Source organism: Thunnus maccoyii, chromosome 21 (assembly GCF_910596095.1).
Source record: "Thunnus maccoyii chromosome 21, fThuMac1.1, whole genome shotgun sequence".
Classification (NCBI taxonomy): domain Eukaryota; kingdom Metazoa; phylum Chordata; class Actinopteri; order Scombriformes; family Scombridae; genus Thunnus; species Thunnus maccoyii.
In genome coordinates, this window is record NC_056553.1 from 25554601 (window position 1) to 25577220 (window position 22620).

Consider the following 22620-nt stretch of genomic DNA (forward strand, 5'->3'; position numbering starts at 1 on the left):
ATCTCTGTCTGAGATGACATGACAGTCTCCAACACCCTGGTGAATGGGGGGGGGCTGGCGAACTGGCAAGTGTAGCCCTGTGTAATTAATCTTTCCATCTATTCGTTCATGGAAAGTAGACTTTGCCACACTGAGCAGTGCTTTGAAAGCGGGCATGCAAACATCTGTGGAGCCTCTGTGGACATTTTTGACAGCCAGTGCAATGCCCTCACCGCCACCGTGTGACTCGAGTACCCGCTCGACACAGCCCATGGGAGGGCAGGGATGAAAGGGCTGCGTGGGAGGATGTGTGACAATGTCAGTGTCAATATCAGAACACTCAGACTCTGAGTCTGACTCATGCCATGGCCAAAAACCTCCACTAGCTTGCACTGATGGGTGGGAAGTGGGGAGGCTGCAGAGAGTGTGTGTGGGCTGTTGTCCACACTGAAGACAAGAATTGATTCCTGCTCGTGAAAAAGTGAGACAGTAACAGAAGCCCCAGTCTTATCTGTTCTGGGAGTTGGGACATGTGGAGCCACATGTCCCATTGCAGCATTGTTAGCCACGCCATAATCTGGTCCTGCACCACTGTTGGAGCCGTGGAGAGGGTCGGGATAGCTGTGATCACTTTTCCGATATATGGCTATTGCTGGAGGGAGTGCATCGAGCTGCTTAGCCATGCCAGAGAGGTGGCCAGCAGGCCATGGCAAGGCGGGAGACAGCTGCGCATGTGAGGCTATCCTCTTGTTGTCAAACTCCACATCTCCCATTGGGGAGAGGGGAGCGCTGGGGGGCAGTACCAGAAATGGAGGGGGCTGACTTGTGCCCAGCACCATGGACCCCTCCAGGTCCGGGCTGGTCAAAAATGTCCAGTGCTTCTTAACCTGTGAAGCTAGCATGGTCAGCCCAGCTGCCATCTCCATTACGTTCCATCTGCAGCACTGCGACAGCATCCACTCGCCACCGAAGCTCTGCAACAGGCAGGCGGCCTGGGGGGTGAGCACTATCACGGTGTGCTTGGAACCGAGGCATATCTTGCAGCGGGCGTGGTGGTCGGAGGGTCTGACAGTTGGAACAAAGGCGGACTGCTCTGGCAAGGCGCTGAGTCCAAGATATGACTTCTTTCTTCACTTCCTTAATAGATGACTGCACATTGAAGTAAACATTGAAGTAAAAATAGGAGCAGATCTCTGTTCACACCAGTCACATATACCTTAGATGTGGACCTCAGAGGGGCAACTGTGCGGAGCACAGTGGTGCAAAATAGCATCTTCATAAACCCAATAGTGACAGCTCTTACAGGGAGAAGCCTATACATAATAGAACCAAATAGCGAGTTTACTGTTATAAAGATTATTGTTGTTGCTCTACAAACAATGTTGAGTTATATTCAAAATGAATTAGGATTACTAGGACATGGGCATAGAGTTTACTTCATCAGTGAGCATGTTGTTTCACTTTTCTTGTGTGTGTGCGTGTGTGTGTGTTTAATAAATATTGTAACAATAATGGTCCAAAATTATGTGAAATGCATAGTTTTTAGTCAAATAACATCAAATTTCCTTGGGGAAGAACCCCCAACTCCCCCAACAGGGTTAAGGTTGAGGGTTGAGTTGAAGTTGATTCATTACAATGACACTTATCTGGATCTCCAGAGCCCTTCTGGTGTCAAAAGCTCCTGTATATTATTATACATGTGACTCAGATATATGACTCTGTGGACATGGATAAACCTATCTGGAACAAATCTCAGCTACTTTTAAGTTATTCCACTGCTGGTTTGTGCAAATACAGGTCCTGGCATCGTGGGCTCTGCACACACAACAGCACTGCTGCTAGAAAAATCCCAAAGGAAACACTGAAGATCAATTCATTGTTTTGTATCTTTATGTGGAAGTTGTTGACATAAGAAAAAGGAGAATATCACTCTTATTCCTTATATTCCTACATGCATGTATGCATGTGTGCATTTGAAAGACAAGACCATATACATTATATATGTGGCTTCCTGTGATCTCCTCCCCTTTGGAAAGTCAGCAGAAAGAGCCCATCAGTCAAAGACAAGCTGCCATGGAATAGCTTTCCTTTTCCATCCTCCAGTCCAGCCCACCAAGCTAACCATGGCCAAGATGCTGCTGCTGAGTCAGCCTCCTCTTCCTCCTCCTCACCCTCCCTGCACCGGCCCATCAGGCGTCTCTGATGACTCTGACAACCCTGAGCCTACATACTGTAAGCTGGGTGAAAAATTATCCTTTAATTCTGGCTACAAAGGCAACTCAAGCAGCAAGGAAAATTTGTTTTTTGAAGATTTACTCTGCTGCTTCTGGACATTTTTCCTCTGGTCTTACTTTTATTACAATTTCCTGGTGGTCACAGGCCTTTTGTGGATTATGGCGAAGTGTGCCACTCAAATGTGTTTCAGTAAGAGCAACCTGGAACTACCACTGCTGCCCTGCAAAGAACACAGTCAAATGAAATCAAATTTGCCATCTAAACATTGAGAAGAGTGAGCAAGATTTTAGGGAGGAGGAACTTTTGGTATTCAGAACCTTTATAAGAAACTCAACTCAATTTTAGTTTCACTTTAAATTTAGTTCCTGGCTGTGGTTCCTGCCCCACCAAAAGTCTTTGCTCCCTGTCCCTGATGCCCAGGGACAATTAGGACAAGCACTGGGTGCCAGTAGCATGGATGGGGATCTGAGTGAGACTTCAGATAAAGGCACGTGGGCCCAATAGATCAAGGGGAGTCAGAGCCAGAGTCTCTGTTTAAAGTGACTGGAAGCATTAACAAACTACTGATGTTCAAGATCTGCTTTTAACCTACAGCAGAACTTGAGAGTTAAAGTTAATCTGCTACACACCAACACAAGTGATAGGGATGGTGCTGTTGTAGGTAGAAAGGGGGCTCTGAAAGTCAAACCATTTGTAACATGTGTGATTAGCTAAACATCATTGAATTGAGAGTTTAAATGTGAGGACCAGCTACATTACAGAAGATAGGTTTGGTTGGGAGCCCAGTGTATTAAAACACCAGTAAAGTCTAAGACACACAGGTAACCACCTACGGTGGCCGCAAAACTCACGGAAAACATGGAAGGCCCTCTCTCTAGAGCCAGTGTTTGGTTTATCCTTTCTGTTCAGTTAATCCCAATTCCACACTGAGGTTTGGAAGTAGCTCACCATCAAAAGAAGGAGGTTGTTCCAAGTCCAAATCTAACTAGTCAGGTAAAGCTTAGAATTTCATCTTTTCAGCAGTCCTCGCCATGTTATGATATGCCTTGTGACATAGTAAAAGCCATTTCCGGCAATCAGCCAGGCTAAAAACAAGGCTTACCTAGTCTGTTTCAGGACACATTTTGGCCTTTGTCGTGGCTCAAAAAATGACATCTGTAGAAGTTTGGTCGCATCTTGCGCTTCTGCAGATTAATTCTATACCTGATAGGTTATGATCCACTAAATTTAGGCATGATACAAAATTAATATATCCCCATTTTTGTTATCTCCGCCGCAATCTTGACTGTACACACCTGTACTGCAGATCTGCCCTCAACTGAGTGCACTCTTCTAGGTTTTTGTCTGTCATTGTTTGCATGTGCATCATCTTTATAGTCCCTCAGATGGGATGGAAAGGCAAACAGGAACAGGCAAGAGGGAGTTTAGGTTCCTAATTTAGTTCCTGAGTTTAGTACCAGCTGCTCTTTAGTAATTTGGACTGCAACTACAGTCTAGAGCCATGCTATCAGCTCTGTGAGGCAACATACTCACAATGACAATGCTCACTAATAATGCTGATGTTTGGCAGGTATAATGTTTACCATGTTCACCATCTTAGTGTAGCATGTTAACATGCTAACATTGCTTATTAATACTAAACACAAGTACAGCTGAGGCATGGTAACAGTTCTACTGTATGTTTCAATGCTGCTGTCCCTCAGCAGAATTCTGCTTGAATTTGGATTTTTGCAGACATTAAGCAGCCCAGAGCAGGTCCACACCAGTGCATTCTGCCTAAAGTGGTCAATTATGTACTTATTAAGTAATGTTTCATCAGTTTGACCTCATTGCACAAGGCTGAAATTGATATATTTGCATCTGTTAACATCATTACAGTAACTCAAAATCAATACCTTTTCTTCCGCAAGGTTTGTCATTGATTCAGCTGCAAGTGCAGCATCAATGAAATATTGAGTTATTTGTCTTTGTGAGTGAATTCTCAGATTATGATTGCCATGAAAATATTTACCTGGATATAGATAGATAAATACAATGATGTCACTGGGTGTCCTGTTCTATAGTCAATAATGTAAAGGTTTACTGTGTCAACTGATGTTTTTTAGAAGACAATATCTGCATGTATTTAGGGTGGGAAGGAGGGCTTTACACGGCTCCAACTATAACTTACAATCTTTAATAAACTAATCAAGGACATACGGGCAAGCAGACACAAGAATATAACAGATGTTCCAAAGTTACAACAAAAAACTGTTTGTACATAAAAATTGAATCAATCAAATATTTTATAAAAGGTTGATGAGCCACAGCATGAAGCACCTTCTACAACCTGACATTTCATTCTAGTTGAAGTCAGACAGTCATAATTGGACGCTTTCATTCATATCATTAGTGAATACTTTTGAGTTATTTTACTATTCAAAGTTTTAGCAGAATCAATGAATAACCAAAAAACAAACAAACAAAAATAGTAATTATAACTGTAGCTTCCCACAATAACACAAGAGTCTTTGACAAAATAATCTTAAATCTCTTATTAGCTTTTTCCAGTGCTAGTGTAGTTTATCATAGAGATGGTTTAATCATTTAACCTAAGTAACACCTCTTCCCCAACACACACACACACACACACATTTTGGCCCATTTTGTCTCTGTTTTTGATGTGACTGTATGCAGATATTTTATTTCTGGCTAATGCATTATCTGTATAAGGGCTTTCAGTGTCCTATGTGTTACTGTATGTACCTGTGCACTAACCAAACCAGGAAATGGTCACAAATAAAAGTTACTTTGTCAAACTGCCATTTCCAATGTCAAGAATGAACTTTCAACATGAAAGTCGGTTCTGTGGTGACTGCTAAGGGTAAACTCACCTAAAGTAAAGAGAAACATCACTTATCTGTACCAACTCTGGTGGTATTAAGCCGTGTTTAATGGAGACTATTTCTTTGACAGAAAGTAGTTCCAATTAAAACTGTTGAAAGTGTGTTCCATGGATTAGGCAGAGTAACAGGGACACTGTTTCTGTTGTTTGTTGTTGAAATTTTAAATGTAATTTTTGCTGTGACTACCGTAAATGAAATCCCCTTCAGCTCTATTGTGTCGAGGTGGAGGCTTATGAATATACCCATTTCCAATAACACGAGTGACACATAAGAGACACTATAAGCACACGTGAACTGAGCACGATGGTTCTTTCTGCTTCCTTTTGCTTGTTGATAATCAGGCTGCATTGCGCGGGAATTGCACACTTACTCATCCACGTAATGAGGACGGAGTACGAGGGGCTCAGCGCTCGGCGGGTCTGTTTCCTCACGCCTGCCTATCTGCCTGTGACTTATTGATTTTATAGAGCATGGCCATGGCTTGATTGACTGATTGTTATCCTCATCTGCTCCACTGATTCACTATAGTCGCTCCCGCTGAAGCCCGGTCACATCCAAATGGGATTTCACAGGACAGTTTTTTTTTGTTTGCTATATTCCATTCCTGCCCACATTCCCCCCACACATCCTCCTGTCAAGTTATCAGCCAAAGTCCTCCGTTGTGTTTCAGCATTCGCTCACAAAATCTCTTCTCTTTATGTGATTAAGCATACCTAATCAAGGCCTTTATGAACATAAACAAGCAAACAATTCAACCTAATTATAGATCTATTTCAGATTTCTGTGTGTTGCTTCACAAGGGGTTGGCCTGTAGTTAAAAATCAGAGTTCGACATATGCACCGAGTCCCAGAGGTGTTGTCAAAGTGAAGGACCATATGGTTATGATTAGCAATTAGAGCACAAGGTTAATGAAAACACGCTAAAGTTCCTGATAAGGGGTAAATGAAATAAGGATAATAATTGACATCAAAGTGTGCTTACTCAGTGGGCTGTTCATTGACTTAAACTGATTTGACTGTGTGTTCTGACATGTGTGGGAGTGTGGACGTGTGGACGTGGGATTTTCTTTATGTGCAGGCACTGTAGGTGTGTGTGCGTGACAGAGAGTGTGTGGATGTGAGCACTCGTGCTTGTTGTCTTTGTTCTCCCGCTGCAGTACACACGCAGGAGTTAGATTTAGTTTTTCATTTTCTCCAAACTGAGCCTCACTTTTTCCTTTCAACCCAAAGCACTATCAACCTACTCTAACTTCAAACACAGTTTAAAAAAATACAGCCCAAATTTTGGTGAGAAATGATTGTATTGAACTAAGAGGGGCTGGATTAGACCATACTGAGATCCACATCAGCACTGTGTCAAAAAACACATTCTCCTCATTTATTGAGACAGTGTTGGTACAGTGATGAGCTGCCACAGAGGGCTCCAGAGGAACAATAACCAACAGCGCTAGTTTCCATCAACTTGAGTAACAGAAGCACAGCTCCAACTCAACTAAGTAAAAGTACTTTAAGCAAAAGTAGGAAAAGGAAATTGTTGCATTAAACAGCTTACCCAAAAATTTAGTATAACTTTCATGAGGCACTGGGTAACTGTCCAATCAAAATTGCCGCCACAATGGTTTTGAGTTTTGGTTTGTCATGATAATCCCGCCCCAGCCCCTGATGTAAGTGGTTCTTTTTTCAAGACCAGCAAAGTGTTGGTGCTGCTCTGGAACCAGTTTTCCTGGCCAAGATCTGGTTCTTTGGCTGTCAAAACATGAAGAACTGGTTCAAGATTAGGCACCGGCTCATAACCGGCCCCCGAACTGCCCTGGTCGAAAAGGATATAAGGAGCTCCTACAGCAGCTTGACTGAAATGCCACAGTGGTGCTGTGAGATAGAAATACCTATCTCTGCCCAATTTAAATAATCTCTCTACAGTTGATTTGGTTGTTAGTGAATCATAGCCTGCTGCTTTGGTGCTGCTTGACCTGACAAGTTACCTTTAGTTAATTCAACACACAGTCTAAATGAGAATTATACTTGCTGTGTTGTCTCTCAGGGGGATCTAATTACCCACTCTCAGCAGCACGTTTTACATATATACAATCAACAGGCCATGCACTTTACATAGACTGGGATAGATGGGAATACTCAGGTGCACATACGGCATTAACATATGTGATACTGTGTATATCAGGTCATTAAATAGTACACGGTCACTTCCATATATACACACACACAAACATCTGTGTTATTAAGGTTACTAAGTATTAAATGTGTGATGACACCATGCAAGAAAATCATTAAAACAATGTCTTAAACATGCAAGAAAATCAATGTTTCATCATCATTTTCTATATATATATGTGACTGTTACTTTTACTAGATGATTTGATTAGCATTCATTTTCTACTGGTGGCCTCAGCTGCAGTGTGAACCAGGCCTATATATATATATATATATATATATATATATATATATATATATATATATATATATATCAGAGACGGGTGTTAATTCCAAGTGTTCCTTGCTTTTAGAACTATGTTTTTTTGTAAGATGTCTCCCTGTTTTCTGACTGTTATATATTATATCTGACTATCTACTATCATATTATAACTGCTTTACATTATAACTTTTCCCAAAGCGGTACTGATGCTGTTAAAAGCTTCTTAACATTCGCTGTCCGTGGTGCTGAAAAGAATACCGAATACACTTTAAAGTAACTCAGCTATTTAACTGTTGTCCATAAAAATAAAAGGACACAACAGACATGTTTAATACCTGGAAATGTTCAGTATGAAAATGATGCTTAATGTTCAGTCACCAGTCAGAGCTTTCAGCTTAGTGTCTGCATGTTACCTGGTGGAAATTAAGAAAGTAAACTTTGATAGATTTAGCTGCTGCTGCAGGCGGGTTAGGTTCACATTCTTTCAACTCTGTCTTAAAACTATACTCACACGCCCGTCTGTACATTGAAAGCATTATTAGATGCTATAATTGTTCTTCCCATTCCTACTGACTGCTCCTTGCGCAATTTTATAATGTAAGTGATGGGGCAGTCCTCATTCTGTGCAGAAATACATTCCATTTGATTTGACTAAGTCAGACTGCGGAAGCCTCGTATCAGGCTTTGACTGAACTTTGAAATGCATTTTTCTATGGAAGGACTGTAGATTTTGTCCTCTATCTCTTACATTGAAAGTGCATTAGGAAGGGATGATTCCAGCGAATAATAATCTTTTACGGGTATGTGAGTATTGTATTAAGATGTGACAGAAAAAATGTGAAGCTATCCTTCAAAAGGGTACTCTAGCATTGCAGTCCTACAACATGTAAGACTCATGATGGACAGTTTATAAAAAGATCAAAATCAATGCAGCAAATCCAGAGTTATCGTCTTTTTTTATTCGATGCATTCTTCATCCTTGTTAAAACCTGGTGCCGACATGCAACTTGATTCACACTGAGGAGCTGGAAAAAAAGGTCTTCAGTCCCTACCGGCAAGGGAGGGAGGGGGTTGACACAACATCATTAATTGTTCCCTTCGTTTTTTTTTTTGTTTTTTGTTAGTGTTATGTGAAACCCATTTTAACATCATCACTCATTTTACATCAAGCACCACTTAACAGAGAGCATCAGTATCGGTCTTAAAGATACAGTTAAAGGAACAAAACAACATAAAATGCAAGGAAAACATGTCATTTGTGTTCCTCCTGCTGCTTCTTAAGACACTGTGTATCTTCTACAAGTGAGTAAGACAATCTTAATTGTCTCTAGGATCATTTTATATTAGGGTGCTTTTGGGGAAAGTTAAGATTTTATGATCATCTAGACTTAGATGGTTTGTAAAAATGTTACATACCACTTTTAAATAAATACATAATCAAACAAGAGCAAGTACCCTCTAAGCTCACAACACACATGCGTGTTTCAAAGGCCTTGCACAGCTCCACGGGTGTTTTCACTTTAGCTGATTAGACCTCAGGTTGAAAGTGGACGAAATGGTGGTGGCATTTATGAGCTCACCAGATTTACTGGAACTAATTAGAATGATAAAGGTGTCATTTCTTACACCCTAACAGGTTCAACAGGTGAGTCAGGGAGATGTCAATCAAACAGCATGCACAGGCCAACACAGTCCTGAGAAGAGCTCTAATAAGCCAGAATAAGTGAAATCACCTCTGTGTGGGTATGTGTATCATAAGCCTTTCAAACCATCCATACTTTTCATTCAATTCAATTCAGTTTATTTATATAGCGCCAAATCGTAACAAAAGTTATCTCAGGGCACTTTTCACACAGAGCAGGTCTAGACTGTACTCTTTCATTTACAGGGACCCATCATTCCTCCATGAGCAGCACTTGGTGACAGCAGCAAGGAAAAACTCCTCTTTAACTGGAAGAAACCTCAAGCAGAACCGGACTCTAGGTGGACGACCATCTGACTTGACCGTTTGGGTTGAGAATGTAGTCTACGTATAGTCTACATTTTTCACAGTGTTGGGTTTTGGAGGGAAGATGTAAAGTGGTAAAATATGGAAAAATCAGTGTGGTAGGGCTTGGTAATTTGACTAAAAACATCTCAATATCTGTGTGCCTTTTGTCAATAGAAATATATTATGATATTTCTGCATTTAGGCCTACTTTGAGATAATTCTGGTATTACAAAATTATTTATCCACCCGTAACAGCAACTTAGACTAAATACCATTAGTTTGGCGAAAAACCAGTACAATCATTCTTTCAAAAAGAAAAGGAAAAAAAAAAAAAAAACCTTTCAGTCTTTTTGTTAAAACTGTAGAGAATCAGCAGGATGAGGTTCTGCCTAATGGCTGTATGGCACTGTATGCAGTTTACCATGAGTTTATAATGATCCTTCTTTCCCACACACTCACTACTAGCAACATGTGGACATCACATCACACGGCTGATTTTTCTGTGTTGTAGGAAAAATGAACATTTATTCAGTTTTTCTCTCTTTTTCTCCTCTCTTCCCCTCAAAACTCAAATACCAAGTCTCTGTCCACCTCATTGTGATTAGCAGGTACAATTCAAAATCTACTTTTAGCTTTAAAGGACGGGTTCACAATTTTTGTCTGTCTTAAAACAACAGTCAGGAGCCCAAATGAACATTGAAACCTGTTTTTCTTGCTGTAATCATTCCTCCTGTTCACACTGACCATTAGAAAATCCTTTCATAATGCACTTACAATAAGTGATGGGAGACAAAATCCACATTCGTCCTTCTGTCCAAAAATGCATTTAAAAGTTTATCTGAAGCTAATATGAAGCCAAACGTGTCCAAATGAGTCAAATCAAGTAGACATCTTTCAACGTTACAGTCTTTTTAGTGCCAAAGTGTTACTATACTTCCACCACAGCTCAACAGGAAAACACTGTCTGAGGAAACACAAAGAGGGAATTTGATGCTAAAAAGACTTTAAATTTTTCCACAAAATGACACACACTGTGGATTTTGGTCCCTATCACTTACATCGAAAGCACATTTGAAGGGGATCTTTTAATAGCCAGTGTGAGCAGGAGGAATGATTAGTGTTCATATGGACATCTGACTGTTGTTTTAAGACACACTTGTAAAAATATGAACACCCTTTACACCCATATCCCAGTCCAAATTTAGCCTGTTATTTTACAAAATATCCTCTTTTTTGATAATTTCGAGGCCCTCAGAATCAGCTTAATTGGGAACACACTAGGGATGTGCAGAGGGCCCAGTATTTGTATTTGAATCTGTATTTGTTGAGGCAGCAAAATTATTTGTATTTGTATTTGTATTTGAATAAAAGTGGAAAGTTTGTCCGTAAAAATTCTGTTTTTGTTTTTATTGCGCTTTTAATTTTAGAAAATTAAAGTGTTATAATAAGTGTTCATGAAGAATGTGTCAGTAGCTCAGCTTTATCTCTGGGGAACACCCCCAACTCTGGGAGTGATGTCCAAATTAGGAAATATGCATCATGTAGCAGGTGGATGTGACTCCCCTCATTAAGACCTGCTGATAGATGTAACAGCGGAGCAGAGGAGAGACACTGAGATAGTGATGTAACTGACCTGCGTGCTAGAATTTGACATGGTTTATTTTTCTTCCCGAAAACAAATAGTTTTTAAAATATTTGTATGAAACAAATATTCGTAAAAAACCCACTATTTGTGCTTTGCTGAATAATGTATTTGTATTCGGGCACACTCCTAGAACACACACACACACATTCTCACACGCAGTTGTAGCAGAGACCTCAGCACCAGTACATCAGCTTCTCATCAGTGACACTCATTTACAATCCAGCCTGAGAACATAGCTTCCTTCAGTCTTGAGCTCTCTCTAATGCAGAGATGATGGGAGGGCAAGATGACTAAGTGAGTCTCTAAGTGGTCTAAATGAAGATGAGTGAGGAAGTGGCGTGATCATGGTACTAAAGGGAACGCTGCTGTCTTCCACCGCCATGATGGGAGGCCTCTGGAAACATTTAAGATGCAGGTGGTGTTGTTTAAACGCTGTGACTCCAGCACTCTGCTCCCCTCAGCCAAGTTTTCCTCTAACAATTAAAGGAGTAACTAACAAAGTTTGACATGAGGCCGTTAGTTCACTAGTTAGTCAGCTGTTGGAACAGTTGGACAATGCAACAGGATTGTTGCAAACTCATAAAAGTTAAGAGAGAAAAAAAGAGATATGATGAAGACACTGTCATCTACCTGGAAATCTTTACTTTCAGTTTCATGTGCAGTTTTAATGCCTCATAGACTCTACTTTTTTCACAGTGTTGGGTTTTAGAAAGACAAGATTTTGGTAAAATATCAAAACACTGAATCCCACCTTCCACCAGAGTATTTGGTGGCAAAGTAGGCGATTCCAGGGTTTGTGGAAGTAAAAAGTAGTTCACTTTTTCATCTGGACTCTTATTTATCTGGGTATGTTCCAAATCAAAAAGGTACAAACTGGTGCACATAACAACTGAAGGGGAGAAGTCAACCATGACTCCTCAGGGGCATTTCAGTGAGAAATATCCAATCGCTGACCTTAAAATTGTTTTGCACTGCTAATTTTGAGCTGAAGCTAAAGATGACACTTTTGTGTAAACTCAGTAAAACATTTAGTGGCTTGAAGATCCACTAATCAATATCAGTATTAAGAATGGACTAACAACTTCTGAATGTGGAATGTGAAATGTGTCATATATTGGTGAGATATCACCTCTGTAGTTCTCTGCTTTTTTAGCCTATTTTAGCTCATTGTTTTGGTTTTACAGCCGCTGCTTAATCTTTTTGATTCAGTCTCGGCGTTCTCATCAGTGCTGTTTCCAGCAGCAGCAGGCAGCTATCTCCAGTGAAAAAGCTCCAATAAACCCACTGTACACTACCTGCTCAGCACCAAACAGCAGACAGACACAGTTAGTGACCAGCTGGTGAACACAGCAGAACATTTAGCAGCTAAAGAGACACAGTTTTCTTAGGAGTTGGTAGAGACCAAAACAGAGCTAAAAGGAGAGTGGACTTAAATTCATCAGGTGGACACAAACACGATGAATGATAATGATGCTCTGTGTCTGCTGGATGTGCAATGGCAACTGTTTGCAAAAATGTTAGCCATACAAATATTATGTGTCAATGTGTTTTCAGATTGTTTTGCCAAATAAATTTGTAAAAAATGAAAATAACAACAAAAAAACAAAACAAAAAAAAACAAATGCACAACTTACAGATTCTTCCAGAGTCAGTTTTGACTGAGGGTAGCATTAACTTTGAAATCTTGCATCATGTAGCTTCACTGTTGACGTATTGTAAGGTTGCATTCAGACTGACTTTAGCTGTGTGTGAATAAAGGCAGCCCTCTCATTCATTTCAGTGTGAGAGTCTGTAGGCTCAGGGCTGCCAACACAGGGGGGATCCAGCAAAAAACAAAAAAACAAAACAAACAAACAAACAAAAATACAGGTTTGTCCAGCAAAAGAGTTGAACCGGGCTCAAATATTGCCGTAATGTTATTACGTCAATGCATAAATTGCAAGCTCACATTCCTGATATGTTATTTGTAACATGAACACTGTATTTCTACTATTTACCTCACAATTGTTGACACAAAAGGTAAAATAATTGATGCAAAGACAATTTTTCAGAATATAAAATCTGGTCTCACACTTTTCGGAGTCTGAGAAGCCTTCAAAGTCACAGTTCTGTTAATCAAACTGGACTTTCAGGATCATATTTAATGTCTCACTGGTGCCTTAAACGACACACACACACCCACCAACACAGCCCCCGCTCTGCTTTAAGTCAGGCTGAAAAGTTGCACTTCAATCCACAAATCAGTAAAAATGAAGTTTAACATCTCCGTAAACAGAAAAAAACGTGTCTGTTACTATTAAATAAAACTTAACTTTTAATGAAACATCTCTTTCCAAACTACAAGAAGAGAAAGAACAGAGATGCCCTGCCTTTCTTCATTAAATGTTTCTCCACTTTCATCATGCAGATTTAGATATATGAAAGTAGACAGCAGCTTTCGCAAACAGTGGCTCCATGAGGCGTGTTGTAGGCGTTTTTGGTGTTTATATATGCTTATATAACTATTTATATGTGCTTAAATAGCTCTGAGTTCCCCCACTGTTTACACAGATCATCTCATTCCACATCAGTGTTCATGCTTCACACAATAGTGAGCAGGATCCCTCTGTCTCCTTCTCTCGTCTGTACTTTGTGAAGGTTACTTACACCTACGCACCCCCTAAACTTAATATCCCTTATAAACAAACTTAATTAGTGGGAAGTGATGTTCGCAGGGCTTAACTGCCAGCTCTGCTGAAGGGTGAGGGGTGGGGTGGTTGGTAGGCAAACAGCTGCTGATAATCACCTTACATTTACAGACCGGTTAACAGGGTGTTTATTTTCAGTGTTGCCATGACGGCCGATTGCGAGCAGATGACACGGTGCATGACAAAAGTTGCTGATGGCCAGTGTGTGGGGAGCGTTGTCTCCCAACCCTTTAACCATGGCAGTGGAGACGGTGTGTGCCTGGGTAATTGATTCTATTTATATTATACAACACAAGATCATCATTAAAAGTAGCAGAGAAACTTGTCAAGACCGGTTTACTTTTTGTGCTTTGTTGTTATTAAGCGTAAAGCTGTGAAATGTGAAAACAACAGCAGTGTAAGGAGACATCCAGATAACTCCTCGTCCTCAACTTGTAATTTACATCAATAAAAACTGTTCCTAGAACAATAACTTTTACAGCATTTGCAACATTTTCATGGCTTGGAAAAAAAAATTATTCAACACTTCTGAATAAATGGGAAACGTGCATGATACAGATATAATACAACACTGAGTGGATCTCAAGAGGGTCGTGAGCAATCATGCTTTTTAAATTAAATTTTTTTTTTTTTGTACCACTTTTTAAATACAGAATTACACTTTTTTTATTCTGGAGTGCTCTTCTGCTTAGGAATCATATGACTACTGTGACTGTTCACATCAAGACAAACTGCCTGTATTCCAGTATGTAGCATGTATGTGTTCAGTCATTCAGTTATAATAACAAACTGCAGGAAAAACAAACAGGGAGAGGTTCTTAAATCATCATTTTGATGTCAATAAGTGCAAGTTGTTTAAAGCATCCAGCCTTGTTCCCATTTTAAACTGTATTTTTTTTTTCCTTCTTATGTGCACATATGAGAAGACAACTGACTGACCAGCTGCAAAGGTTTGCTCTTTATTCCACAGATGCATTTCAGCACAGGGCCTCTATCAGAGTGTTTCACAGAATAGGTGAGAGCACAAAAACTACAAAACTCTATTTTATTAATTAATTATACATTTAAAAAAGAAAACTCTAATTCTAAAATCTTCATTCATTCTCTACTCCTGCATTTCATAAGGAAGGTAATATCTACTCTACTTTGTCTCAGACTGACCTTATGAATATCAATAAAAGAATAATACATCATTGAATTTCTTAACATTTAACCTCCAAAAAATTCCTTGTTACCTTGGGTGTTACATGTTAGTGCTGCCAAGTTACTTAAAAAATAATCTTTTACTTCACAAATCTTGACACATTTTCATTCAGTGTGTTGCTTCACATTTGATCATGAGATCTGTAAAATCTGCTACAACTTGCAGTAAAGCATCTTTCACCCTGTAAACTAGTTGTAATCACAGAAGCTTTTTCTCAGAATTCTGACCTGTGTGGCTCTAATCCTCTTCCATATGACAATACTTCTAGTTCAACCATTGTGCCAAAATAAGCTACAGCAGTCAGTAGACCTATGGAATTACATGACTGTATATCCATATGAAGCTCAAGCAATGGCAACTGAACCATCTCCATGACAACAGAGAAAAATCCATCTGCTGATGAAGGTTAAGAATGAACATTCATGCTCAGGTTGAAGCATGACCGACACCTGACTGATCCAGAACGAGGGTTTAGTTACCAAACTGTAACGAAGACTGAAGTTTCCTAACCTCAACCAAAGCTCCTCTACAGTATTCAGCTCAATCAAACTGAGACAATCTGTGCTCATGTCACACAAATGTCCACAACTCAAACCAAAAACTATTTTAAATGTGTTCCTCTTTGACAAAAGCCTGTGTGACTCAATAGTATGCATTACTAAGTATGATTACAATCGCCAAAATTACAGACATTTAAAAAATATATATATTATTACAAATATTTCGTTGCATATGAAATTAAACTGAATGTTTATGTTGAGTCATAAGGAAACTATTGCTACTAGTTTGCTAAAGTTCATTTCAACAGATTCCAATACATATAACAATATTTGAATAATCATCTGTGCCTGATATGGTTTTTACACAAAAAAAGTTAGATTAGTAATTCTTAAAATGACACCTACACCTCTTTTTCTCATTGAAAAATCCAGAATCTATATGCAAAACAATCTTTATTTCAGAGGTTTTGCTGCTGGATACAAGATGTCTCATACCTCACCGTAAAGTCCATTCTCAGTGTATGTGCACTAGAGGCTTCAAGTTTCCACATCACACTTGTGTAAGTTGCATACTGGACCACGATTGGCTCCCAACTATTGTCACAACATCGTCTTGTACATACATGTGTTAAAGTGAGATTTAAAGTGAGCTCAGACAAACTTTCCTCCTTCAGCTGATGAATGTGAAAACAAACTCTGCACATAGTACATCATTCTGTAGAGAAGAGAACGGCATCCAAGTGAAGGAACAGGAAGAAAAACACATTTTTGAGTGGGGTGAGACTTTAAATGAACTCTTTTTGAGTGTAATCAATACATGCACCTTTTATTCAAAGTGGAAATATAGTCCACATCAGCCTCATTTCTCTCCTTTATGCCCACCAAAGCACAGGGTGAAAACTGTCTCTCTCTCTCTCACACAAACACACACACACACAAAAGCAGGAGGGAGGTATGACAGTTATCCCAGTCTTTGTAATAAACAGGAGAGAGGAAGGAGGCTTAGCAGAGGAGTCAGTGAGGCCAGAGAGAGGACACTCACGGACGTCTTAATAAAGCCCTCAGCTCTGTCCTCTCCTCATCATCCCTCTCCCTTTGTCCACCTCCCTTTTTCTCCCCCCCTTCTGTCACCTTTTGCACCCTCTCTTCCTTCCCTCCCTCCCTCTCTCTCTCTCTTTGTCTGTCTTCATCTCTCCTCTCTTGTCTCCTCTCTGTATTCAGCTGCCTTTGATTTAGATCTTCTCCTCTGTCTCTTCACTTCCACTTCTGTCCTTCACCATCACCCCCCCCCCCCCCCCCCCCCCCCTTCAAGCTCCCAGCCGTTCTTTTCATATCTGATATCCTCTCCACACTCTTCTGCATCCTATCTGTGTGCTGTGTGGCCTTGTAGCAACAAGACTGCGGCTCATATTGTATGATATTGTCAATATCATATTTAGTTTATACTATACAACAAGAAAGTGCAAGAATAGCTGAATTGTATGGAATGTAATAACTGTCATCTGCACATTTGTAACCATGTGTTGAGGCGAGTGTTTTTCTTACTGTGCCCTGTACAATAGAGTAAACTGGCCATTGTGGTAGAAATGAATGTATCCATTATGTAGGCTGATCATTAGGAAAATGAAACACCCTTAAATAATGTTGTAGTTGTTGTAGCTAACATTATTCCATTCAGTTGATTCTAGTACAGTGTTACTCACTAGTTTGTCAGTCACAGCCTCTTTAGATTGTTCTGTTGTCTTTGGGGTCTAAGCTGTGGCCTTGATCTTATGGCAATTGGTGAGGTAGGTCACATAGTAAAAACTGTTTTCGCAATTAAAATGAGTGTATGGATTAAATATTATTAAGGATGCAATACTAATGTATGTGAACTATATTTTCTAAATTGGTTTTATATGTAGGCCTTTCCAAAGATGTACAACATGCTAAACAATATGTTAGATGTATAGTAGCTAGCTAACTAGATATATAGCCTACTTAGCCATCTCTGTTCTAAATATTTGGTACAAACGGAAATCAGAGTATTCTTTATTCAAAATGCGTTTACAACCCTTTAGCTTGGATTAATTTACACTTGTAGAAAGGGAGATTAGCATTGAATTCTCCTCTGATTTCACCAGTCTTGCTCCTTGCTTCCCTAACAGTTCTCAGTTCCCTGACGAGACCGCTCAAAACAGCTAATTCTCAAAATGTTAACAGCTCCATGTTGTTACTACAGAAGTGATGGGAGACATAAAAATTTGCACATGCATCAGAAGTGGTGAGATATTATATATTTTATTGGTTTTGCTCATGGGTGTGGCAAAATGGCTCGATGGCACCCCCTACAAAATTTAAAAGTCAAGGCCCCCCATCTTTAAATTTGATGTAGATGAAATAGATTTGGAAGGCACATGCCATCTTGGAGCCATACCCTTAGTCTGACAGGAGGTCAGCCACTTTGAATTTACTGTGCAATTTTTGTCAGTTTACCAGTTTGTAGGTGTTGTACTTTAACACACTCCTATCAACTTGAGTGATATCAAATTTGGTTGGTGTCGTCTAAAGACCTTTGTAATGGAAACTTATCAAAATCTTAACGTGGTGTGCCGGTAAACTTGCATTTTTCACCATGAAACAGGAAGTTGTTGTAAATCCATTGGACTTTTTTTTAAAAAAAATACTTTATTGCAGGTTTTTACATTGCAAGTTATCAGTTTTGTCACTTGTTTCATTCATCCTGCCACATTTATACAGTTTTACTATTGGCATAACCAAAGAAATAAAAAAGAAATATAAAGTGGAAAAAAACAAAACAAAACATTAACATGCTTGATTGGAGTCTAGGCCTGAACACGTCTACATGTCAATATTGAGTCATAGTCATAGCGCCACCTACTGGCAACAGGAAGTCAGTGTTATATGACAAACCAAGTAGCTTTGATGTTCATGAAATTGCTGTCATCATTCTGCCCAGAATTTCTTTTTTGAGAGTGGTTTTTGTGTCTAAACCTAACCAAAAGCATTAAATGACATTTGAAAAGGTTAAAAATGTGGTGTATCACCTGCACACAAAATTGGACTTTAGCATTGCATTTGATGGGCTGTTTGGTTTGATCAATGACACAGTCAAAGACAGGCAGTTGCCTGACAGAACAACCATTTTAGCTCTAAGCTTGACAGACGAAGTCAAACCAATCAAAGTGTTGATAGGTTCTGATTCCAGTAGACCACTACATGCAATCAGGTACAAGGCAAGACATAGCACTTGACATAGCTCAAACAATATTCAAAATTAAGAGGCCAGGAATAGAAATTAAATTCATGGGGATTCCTGCACATATTGGTATGGATGAAAATCAGCTGGTGGATCAATATGCAAAAGGAGCAACAAGAAAAGTAGAAATAAGTATGGTCGTCAAATATTGCAAGGCTGAGGTTAAAAGTATAATCAAATCAGAAATGAAAAAGAAATGGCAGGAAGGGTAAGAGAGACGAAATAAGGGCTGATACAGCATTCAAAGAAAAGTAGGAGAAATGAGAGGAAGCAATAGAAATAGAATGGAGGAGGACATTATATCAAGGATGAGGTTTGGTCACACTGCTCTGAACAGTACATTAAACATAATGAATAAGCATGCTATGGGTAGATGTGAACAATGTGGACTACAGGAAACGGTGGAGCATGTATTTTTATACTATCCTAGATATTAACAAGAGAGACAGACACTTAAAATTATACTCCAAAGGAATCACATGACACTTGGTATTACAGAAATGTTGCAGAGGATGATGTAGAGTACAGGCCTATATTCAGATTTTGGGACGAACTTCACTCTCTCTGGCGGAAACAGTCGTAACTTTTCGTCGCTATGGTTTCCAATCGACTGTATAGAAATATTTATATACTTAAATAAATTAATTAAATATTATAATAAATCTTTATATAGTCAATGGTCGGGAGCGGCAACGGTGCCATCATCCAGCAGCTGTTGCAAGATGACAGAAGGAGATTTTCCAGGTGTAGATGTCTTTTTTGGTGTTTTATCTTTTTATAATCAAAAATACATTTCTTGGGTATAGACCACATCACTACACCCCTTGCATAGTGATCCTTTTGTAGGGAGTGGAGATGAGCCATTTTTCAGACATGTCATTGAAAAGATCCATTTTTAAAGACCACTTTCTATGATGCAATTCAAAAATGTTTTCCTTCTAGCTTCATTATTCACATCAAATATCCTGGGTTATATTGTCATTTGCTAAATTTCACATGTAAATGGAAACACAATGGTACAGTAACACTGCAAGTAACTGAAAGCCTGTTGTTCATTAATAGAATTTATCTGTGGTAATTACATTTGTGCACTAATGTTAATGAATGTTTTTCCCCTGAAACAATAAATGTGTTTACCTTTTCCTTTATACATTTGTAGTCAGAAGTATATTTAGCTCCTGCCACTAACTGGGATATAACAACCAGAGGTTGTGAACATCGTTGTCTCTGGAGATATGAAGGATACACAAAGGGACTGTCAAACTTTTTAAAAATGTATTAATGTTCCATTGGAAATAAATTAAACAACGTGCTGAAGTTCCTGTCCAAACCAGTTTTGTTTAAATACAAAATGACACTAATTTCAAACATATAGGTAGACATCATCATATATAATACTACGTATACATATATTATCATACCAAAATTACTCCCAAGCCTCTTTGGTTGCATTTCTTTTCTTTGTAAACATCCTCTCCTTTTGCCTTCTTATGTTTATAGGTTGCTTGTTTTTAGCAACAGTCCCTGTAAATATACAACACTTTACAATCAAATAAACACGTCTACCGTTTTCTAGACTATAGAACGGTATATTTGATCCTAAATACAATGTAACCTTTAATTCTTTAAAATCTGCATGGCAAAATTAAATATCAATGTTAGTTTGAGCAGTTTACTAGTAAACGTTTGTACAGGTTGTCGCACGGAACTTAACATTTGTATGCAGCGCCTCCATGATGGACACAATAGGCATTGCACATGCTCAGTAAGTCAGCATCGATGCAGGCTCGCTGTTGGAAGGTTTTATAACCCACTTCCACTCCTCTTAGTTGGTTTGGGATGGCACTTAATATGGCGGACCCTCCACATGAACGCACAAATGGAGTGGAAGTAGGTAGGGAGAGAGTGTAGGGGCTACTTTGGAAAAGGCCCAACTTGACAAGTGAGCAAGTGTTGAGCAGTTGCAAGTGTGAAGGGAGGGCCTAGCTTGCGCTCATCACAGCCCAGTGATTGCGGGACTACATTTGTGGACGTAGAGCAGAAATTCTTCCTCACAAGAATGCTTTTCCACTCACAGATACTGTACTGTGCACTCGCATCACATGCACATGCCTGGTTTTTATGTGCACAGGTTTTGAGACTATTTAAACACCATAATGTAGACCTACACCATGCCGACATGCAGACCTGCAAATGTTTTAACCATGAACCATCACATGTAGCTTTTCCTGCCTTCAGTAGATTAGTCCACAGGACCTGCTACAGTGTTGCAGAACCAATGGCAACTTTTGCACTGACTTGGGTGTAGCTATACCCTTAAACCGAGGGTCTAAGGACAGAGGATGTTGTACTGCTGTAGAGACTGTAAAACCCCCTGAGGAAAATTAGTGACTTGTGATATCGGGCTATACAAATAAAATTGACTTGACTTGTATGTACACATCAACTGTTGTGGACAGAGCACACACACCGGCAGATTGCTGCAGAGAGCTTAAGAGTCTACAGCCATGCTAGCAGCTCTGTGAGGCACTCAGGTGCAGCAGTGCTTTGTGCCAAATGCTAATGTCAGCATGCTGACATGCTCACAATGACAATGTTAACATGCTGATATTTAGTAACTGTATTGTTTTCCATGTTCACCACCTAAGTTTAACATGTTAGCATGCAAACATTTGCTAATGAGCACTTTATAGAAAGTACAGCTAAGGCTGATAGGAATATGTTTTGCAGCTATTTGGTCACAAACCAAATTATAGTTCATACTGAGGGTGACATGAAGATCTTTAGAAAATTTCATGACAATCCATAGTAGTCCAATAGTTGTTGAGATATTTCAGTCACCAAAGTGGTGGACGGGTGGACAAACCAACATTGTTATCTCTGGAGATAACACTGCTAGTATGACTAAAAAGACATTTTAGAAGCCTGTATTGTCATGTTGATGTGATAGTTCATGTCTTAACATCTTTTTACACAATACCTTTTTTTTCCCCGTTTAGAACATTTTGGCCAATTCTATCATTTTTGAAGGCTTTATGATCACCTAAATACAGCTGTCCACTTGTCAATGAACATTGTTTTGTGTGTGATCAAACATAACATCTTGTGCTACATGGTATTCTAGGGCTTTGAAGCTAATGTTGGAGAATAAAATGGTACCTCTTCCTCTTCTATGATGCATTTCCCCTGTATGACTGCTGGACAGGTTGGTAGCTAGCTATGACTGCTCTTTGCTGTCTGTTAGAATCTACTCAATACTTAACAGACTGGCAAATTACTCGTAATCAGTGATGTACATTAACAGCCACCTTTGTCCATTCGTCCAATAGCTCAGTCTGCCTTCATCTACAAAAATGACTAGGGCCTCATTTGTCTTCTCTAACCTAACCACAGCTGTAGCTGCAAAAAAAAAAGAAAAAGAAAAACAGAACTCTCAAAGTTTTCCTTTCTCCATGTTTTAAGTGCTGACCCTAGGCCCCTACCGCCTCTCTAAATGTGTTTGCTTTGGCTGAACTCTCTATGTGGCACAAGGTTATTCAACATTCGACACAAAGCAGGAGAGTTACTCAATAAATGCCAGCAAGTTGTTGCTGAGGAATGCTTTGTGGAGAGTTTTACTCCTTTTGAGGGGTTGAATGCAAACATCAGCTTTATGCACCCCTCCTCCTCCCAGTGCATCACATCTTCTCTGACAGGAGTGTTTACCTGCTGGCCTTGGCTACAAGAAAGAGGATGGAACTATGAAAGCCCTGCTGCATTGTTGGCTCTTAAGAGATGTGATTTGAGTTTGCCTTAGGTAGAGCTG